Below are 7,205 nucleotides of genomic sequence, written 5' to 3' on the forward strand. Positions count from 1 at the left end.
TTCCACATTCTAACCACTCTCTGGGTAAAGAAGTTTCTCCTGAATTCCCTATTGGATTTATTTAAATATCTTATATTTATGGCCCCTAGTTCTGGTCTCCCCCACAAGTGGGAACATCTTCTCTACCCTTTCATAAATCTTAAAGACCTCTATCAGATCATCCCTCAGCCTTCTCTTCTGAGTGAGTTGGAACCATTCTCCCGGTGAACATTCCTCTTCCGACAAGAGCCACGTCCACCCCAGCATCCTGGCCAGGGCGCAGATGAGTTACGGAGGGGTGGCCAGACGCAGCCATTCTAGTCTTCTTCCTGAACACCAGCTCCCAGTCACGAGAATGGGCAGCTCAAGACCTCTGCCAATGTTACTTTGTAACCAGAAAACAGGAGCAGTGTGAACCCCTCTGGAACTCACACTTAGTCCTTTGGAACTCACACTCACTCCTCTAAAACACACACTTGCTCCGCTGGAACTCACACTCACTCCTCTAAAATGCACACTTGCTGCGCTGGAACTCACACTTACTCCTCTAAAACGCACACTTGCTCCGCTGGAACTCACACTCACTCCTCTAAAACGCACACTTGCTCCACTGGAACTCACACTCACTCCTCTAAAATGCACACTTGCTGTGCTGGAACTCACACTCACTCCTCTAAAACGCACACTTGCTCCGCTGGAACTCACACTTATTCCTTTGGAACTCACACTCACTCCTCTAAAACACACACTTGCTCCGCTGGAACTCACACATATTCCTTTGGAACTCACACTCACTCCTCTAAAACACACACTTGCTGCGCTGGAACTCACACTTATTCCTCTGAATGCGAACAATCCCATGGCACTATTTGAAGAGTAGGGGTGTTTTCTCCTGGTAAGTTTGCCGACGTTAATTCCTCGACCAATATCGTCAAACAGGTTAACTGGTCACACTTCGCCGTGGCTCAGTGGGTAGCACTCTCGCCTGAGTCAGAAGGTTGTGGGTTCACTTTCGAGAGGCTTGAGCACAACAATCCAGGCTGACGCTCCCAGTGCGGTGCTGAGGGAGTGCTGCACTGTCGGAGGTGCCGTCTTTTGGATGAAGCGTTAAACCGAGGCCCCGTCTGCTCTCTCAGGTGAATGTAAAAGATCCCATGGCACTATTTCAAAGAAGAGCAGGGGAGTTCTCCCCAGTGTCCTGGACAATATTTATCCCTCAACCAACATCACTAAAACAGATTATCTGGTTATTTATCACATTGCTGTTTGTGGGAGCTTGCTGTGCGCAGATTGGCTGCTGCGTTTCCTACATTACAACAGTGACTCCACTTCAAAAGTACTTCATTGGCTGTAAAGCGCTTTGGGAAGTCCTGATGTTGTGAAAGGCGCTATAGAAATGCAACCCAGCTTTCTCACACTCAGTCTCACCAATCCAGCTTTCTCACACTGTCAGGTTCTGTAACCCTCTCAACTTCTCGTTCCATAGCTCAGCTCGCTTGCGCTGTTGAGTTCAGTCACAGCAGGCTCAGTGACTCGAGTTTTCTCACACCGACAGGCTGAGTAAGTTAGCTCCTTCTGACTGTCAGGCTGAGTATTGCAGCTCACTCACATCACTTGGGCTCAGTAGTCTGGTTATCACACACACACACACACACGCTGCCAGGCTCAGGATCTCACCTTTCTCAGACCATTGCACTCAGGCGCCCTTTGCCCGGCCCATTCCCAATATCACCGTGGCTCCGCTCCCTCGTGTACCTGGCCTGACAGACCGGGCTCCCCCACATTGTGAAACTCAGGAACTTTCTCCCAGCTCTTATAGGGTCATAACAGCACAGAAGGAGGCCATTCGGCCCATCGAGTCCGTGCCGGCTCTCTGTAGAGCAATCCAGTCAGTCCCATTCCCCCGCTCTATCCCCGTAGCCCTGCAAGTTTATTTCCCTCAAGTGCCTATCCAGTCTCCCCTTGAAAACATTGAGTGTCTCCGCTTCCACCACTTCCGTCGGCAGCGAGTTCCAGGTCCTCACCACTCGCTGCGTAAAAAAGTTTCTCCTCACATCCCCCCCTGTATCTCTTGCCCAAAACCTTAAATCTGTGTCCCCCTAGTCCTTGTACCTTCCCAGATAATGTCCCAAAAAAATGATGTGGAAAAACTCCACAGGAAAACCCAAATGGGATCTCGGATACAGCCAGAGTTTAAAGGCATGTTCTCCATTGTCACAGTACGGAGGCAGGCCAGGGGTTTTTCTTCCTCGATTGAAGTAATAATAATTACATCAGTCGATGTAGGAATAATTTAAAAATGCGCTCGGCTTTTTTTTCCTCGCCATTCACACACAACGCCCCCTCCACCCACAGACAGCATGGGCACAGAGAGGGCAGTATTCTCACTCAATGCCGCCAGGGGGGGTGAGAATAGTCGAGCTTGCTCTATTTCTTTTCCCCTTCTGCACAAGCAAATTTCTGAATAAGAAAGGCATGCTCCCCCCACACACTAATTGAAGCGTTGCCAGAAGGTGAGAGCGTTGACAGTATAATTAGTCTTCACGGTTTATTACAGTGCTGGGGAAAAAAAAAGAAAATGACAAGCCAGAAAATTGCTTTGATCTCTCTAATGCCATGACATTAATTGAAGCTTTCGGCTTAATGGAGTTCTCTGTTTCCAAGTCTCATTACTCTCTGAAAAATGATGTTGAAAACCCACACAAACTGGAGCGCTCTAAAACACCCTGATCTTAACTATTTGAGAATCAATGCCAGTGGCAATTGCAGCTTTAGGCAAGTGTGGCAGCCAAGGAGCCAAGTCCTTGTAAATGGGGATAGAGGCTGGTGCTAATTCAACAATAACAACTTGTATTTATATAGCGCCTTTAACGTAGTAAAACATCCCACGGTGCTGCACAGGAGTATTATAAGACAAAAAATTTGACACCGATCCACATAAGGATAAATTAGGGCAGGTGACCAAAAGCTTGGCCAAAGAGGTAGGTTTTAAGGAGCGTCTTAAAGGGAGGTAGCGAGGCGGAGAGGTTTAGGCAGGGAATTCCAGAGCTTAGGGCCCAGGCAACAGAAGGCACGGCCCCCAAAGGTTGAGGGATTATAATCTGGGATGCTCAAGAGGGCAGAGTTAGAGGAGTGCAGATATCTCGGGGGGGTTTGTGGGGCTGGAGGAGGTTACAGAGATAGGGAGGGGGCGAGGGCCATGGAGGGATCTGAAAACAAGGATGAGAATTTTGAAATCGAGGCGCTGCTTAACCGGGAGCCAATGTAGGTCAGCGAGCACAGGGGGTGATGGGCAAATGGGACTTGGTGCGAGTTAGGACACGGGCAGCCGAGTTTTGGATGACCTCAAGTTTACGGAGGGTGGAATGTGGGAGGCCGGCCTGGAGTGCGTTGGAATAGTCAAGTCTAGAGGTAACAAAGGCATGGATGAGGGTTTCAGCAGCGGATGAGCTGAGGCAAGGGCGGAGATGGGCGATGTTACGGAGGTGGGAGTATGTGGTCTTAGTTATGCTGCGGATATGTGGTCGGAAGCTCATTTCAGGGTCAAATATGACACCAAGGTTACGAACAGTGTGGTTCAGCCTCAGACAGATGTTAGGGAGAGGGATGGAGTCGGTGGCGAGGGAACGGAGTTTGTGGCGGGGACCGAAAACAATGGCTTCGGTCTCCCCAATATTTAAGTCTCCCCACTTCATCGCCACTGGTTCCAACAAACTCAATATCTCAGAGCAGGTTATAAAATATACTGACGGCTCCCAGTTAATCCACATAGAGATGGATCTATTTCCCTATCTCTGTAATCTCCTCCAGCCCTACAACTCTCCCAGATCTCTGCGCTCCTCCAATTCCGACCTCTTGCTCATCCCCCGATTTCCATCGCTCCACCACTGGTGGCCGTGCCTTCAGCTGCCTGGGCCCCGAGCTCTGGAATTCCCTCCCCAAACCTCTCCGCCTCTCTCTCTCCTTTAAGAAGAAAAAGAAAGACCTGCATTTCTATAGCGCCTTTCATGACCACCGGACGTCTCAAAGCGCTTTACAGCCAATGAAGTACTTTTGAAGTGTAGTCACTGTTGTAATGTGGGAAACGCAGCAGCCAATATGCGCACAGCAAGATCCCACAAACAGCAATGTGATAATATCCAGATAATCTGTTTTAGTGATGTTGATTGAGGGATAAATATTGGCTGGGACACCAGGGAGATCTCCTGTGTTCTTCAAAATAGCGGCATGAAAGCTTTTACATCCACCTGAGAGAGCAGACGGGTTTAATGTCTCATCCGAAAGACTGCACCTCCGACAGTGCGGCGCTCCCTCAGCACTGCACTGGGAGCGTCAGCCTGGATTTTTGTGCTCAAGTGCCTGGGGTGGGATTTGAACCCACAACCTTCTGACTCTGGAGAGAGCGTGCGGCCCACGGAGCCGCGGCTCAGTCAAACCAATCTCTTTGACCAAGCACTTGCCCTGATATCTCGGTGTGGCTCGGTGTCAATTGTAGTCTCCTGTGAAGGGCCTTGGGACGTGTGACTACGTTGAATTCGCTATATCAATGCAAGTTGTGTGGGGCTGGCCCAGCCAGGGGCTTGATACTGCCCTTTCAGCTCTGGGGCATGAACACAAATCTGGCCCGGACCCCCATAGGACAACACACTCCTCTCCGCTGGCTGTAAAGGGTCCTGCGTGAAAATACTTTGATTGTTCTCCGCGCTTTCTCCCGGGCAGCTGTGGAAGCCCACAGTGCCGAAAGTGGCTACATGTACTCAGGATTCCCAAGGGTGGCCACTGTGGGGGTGATGTGCCTCAATGAATCCGAGACTCGACGTTAACGGAGCAAAGCAAGGCTTTTATTAACTCAGAAAGTAATACACATTGGAGAAGTGTCTCTCATCCAGAGATCTGCTGTACTGCTGTGAGACACGCTGGGGCTTGCTTAAGTAGGGGCCAGGTATGGGCGGAGCCCTACACACAATACAATACAGGTAAGGAAATGAAACTGAAACTAAACTAAACACAGGGAATACAGTGCCTGATGAATGGCATATTTCATCACGGGGCACATAAGCTAAAGTCACACTGGTGCATGTGTGACTGCTCATATTAAGGCACATTGTTGGGACAGCCCAAGGGGCGGGGAGGGGGAGGAGGGGGGGTGCGGTTTGAACTCACACCTGACCTAGGGAGCGCTCGATGCTGACACGAGGAACAAAACATGCTCCATTCCCCGTGACTGACATCCTTTACCTTCATTGACACAAGAGAGAGGGAGTGCAACGAAGGTTCACCAGACTGGTTCCTGGGATGGGGGAGGATTGTCCTGTAAGGAGAGATTGAGTAGACTAGGCCTATATTCTCTGGAGTTTAGAAGAATGAGAGGTGATCTCATTGAAAAGTACAAAATTCTTACGGGGCTTGACGGGGTAGATGCAGGGAGGATGTTTCCCCCTGGCTGGGGAGTCTAGAACCAGGGGTCACAGTCTCAGAATAAGGGGTCGGCCATTTAGGACTGAGATGAGGAGAAATTTCTTCACTCAGAGGGCGGTGAATCTTTGGAATTCTCTACCCCAGAAAGCTGTGGAGGCTCAGTTGTTGAGTAAATTCAAGACAGAGATCAATAGATTTTTGAATATTAAGGGAATCAAGGGATATGGGGATAGTGCAGGAAAGTGGAGATAAGGTAGAAGATCAGCCATGATCTTATTGAATGGCGGAGCAGGCTCGAGGGGCCGAATGGCCGACTCCTGCTCCGATTTCTTATGTTCTTAAATTATATAAATCTAAAACAAACCCCATATAAATGAACAGATAAACTGCTGGATAAGGAAATGTGTCATTCTGATGCATTGATCTTGCAGTGTGCAGACTGTTGTGCTATAATTTGACACCATCACCGTTAATGGTTACTATTTTCATCAGCCTCTGGCAAAGACGCTGGGCATTTTGTAAAGTCAGGTGTAAAGGTCAGCCCAGTTTATTACAGATAACAGATGATACAAAAAATGTCCGTGTGGTTGATAATGAAGAAGAAAGCTGCAGGAAGATATCAATGGACAGGTCAGGTGGGCAGAACAGTGGCAAATGGAATTCAATCTGGAGAAGTGTGAGGTAATGCATTTGTGGAGGGCTAACAAGGCAAGGGAATACACAAGGGTAGGACACTGAGAAGTGCAGAAGATCAGAGGGACCTTGGAGTGCATGTCCACAGATCTCGGAAGTTAGCTGGACAGGTAGATAAGGTGGTTAAGAAGGCATACGGGATACTTGCTTTATTAGCCGAGGCATAGAATATAAGAGCAGGGAGGTTATGTTCGAACTGTATAAAACACTTGTTAGGCCGCAGCTAGAGTACTGCGTGCAGTCCTGGTCACCACATTACAGGAAGGATGTGATTGCACTAGAGAGGGTGCAGAGGAGATTTACGAGGATGTTGCCTGGGCTGGAGAATTTTAGCTATGAGGGAAGATTGGATAGGCTGGGGTTGTTTTCTTTGGAACAGAGGAGGCTGAGGGGAGATTTAATTGAGGTGTATAAAATGATGAGGGGCCTAGATAGAGTGGATAGGAAGGACCTATTTCCCTTAGCAGAGAGGTCAATAACCAGGGGGCATAGATTTAAAGTAATTGGTAGAAGGATTAGAGGGGAGTTGAGGAGAACTTTTTTCACCCAGAGGGTGGTGGGTGTCTGGAACTCACTGCCTGAAAGGGTGGTAGAGGCAGAAACCCTCATCACATTTAAAAAGTACTTGGATATGCACTTGAAGTGCCGTAACCTACAGGGCTATGGACCAAGTGCTGGAAAGTGGGATTAGGCTGGATAGCTCTTTGTCGGCCAGCACGGACAGGATGGGCCGAATGGCCGCCTCCTGTGCTGTAAATTTCTATGATTCTGTGATAGCAAAGTGCACACAAAGGCAGCAAGCCCGAGACTCATGTACCAAACCAGCTCCGGCCCCTGTGGAGCTCGGTAACGCCGCTGGTACATTGCCCTACTGATGTTGCCTCTGCTAACCGGGTTCCATAATTAGACACTTCCCATGGTTAGAGTTAGCGTCCGAATCGGAAATCACAGCTAACCCAACCTGGGCGATGGAGGAGAATCTTGCTATATCACCAATGACGTTGTCAAGTTCACCACGTTTACCAAGAGTGAGTTGCCTTATAAGAGGGTAGTCCTCTCTCAACTTGCTCTTGTAATGCCGACCTATTCCTGGTTGACCAGTTCAGCCAGTAGAA

This window comes from Somniosus microcephalus, chromosome 28 (genome assembly GCF_052327205.1).
Source record: "Somniosus microcephalus isolate GS21.2 chromosome 28, FLI_Smic_1.0, whole genome shotgun sequence".
Classification (NCBI taxonomy): Eukaryota; Metazoa; Chordata; class Chondrichthyes; order Squaliformes; family Somniosidae; genus Somniosus; species Somniosus microcephalus.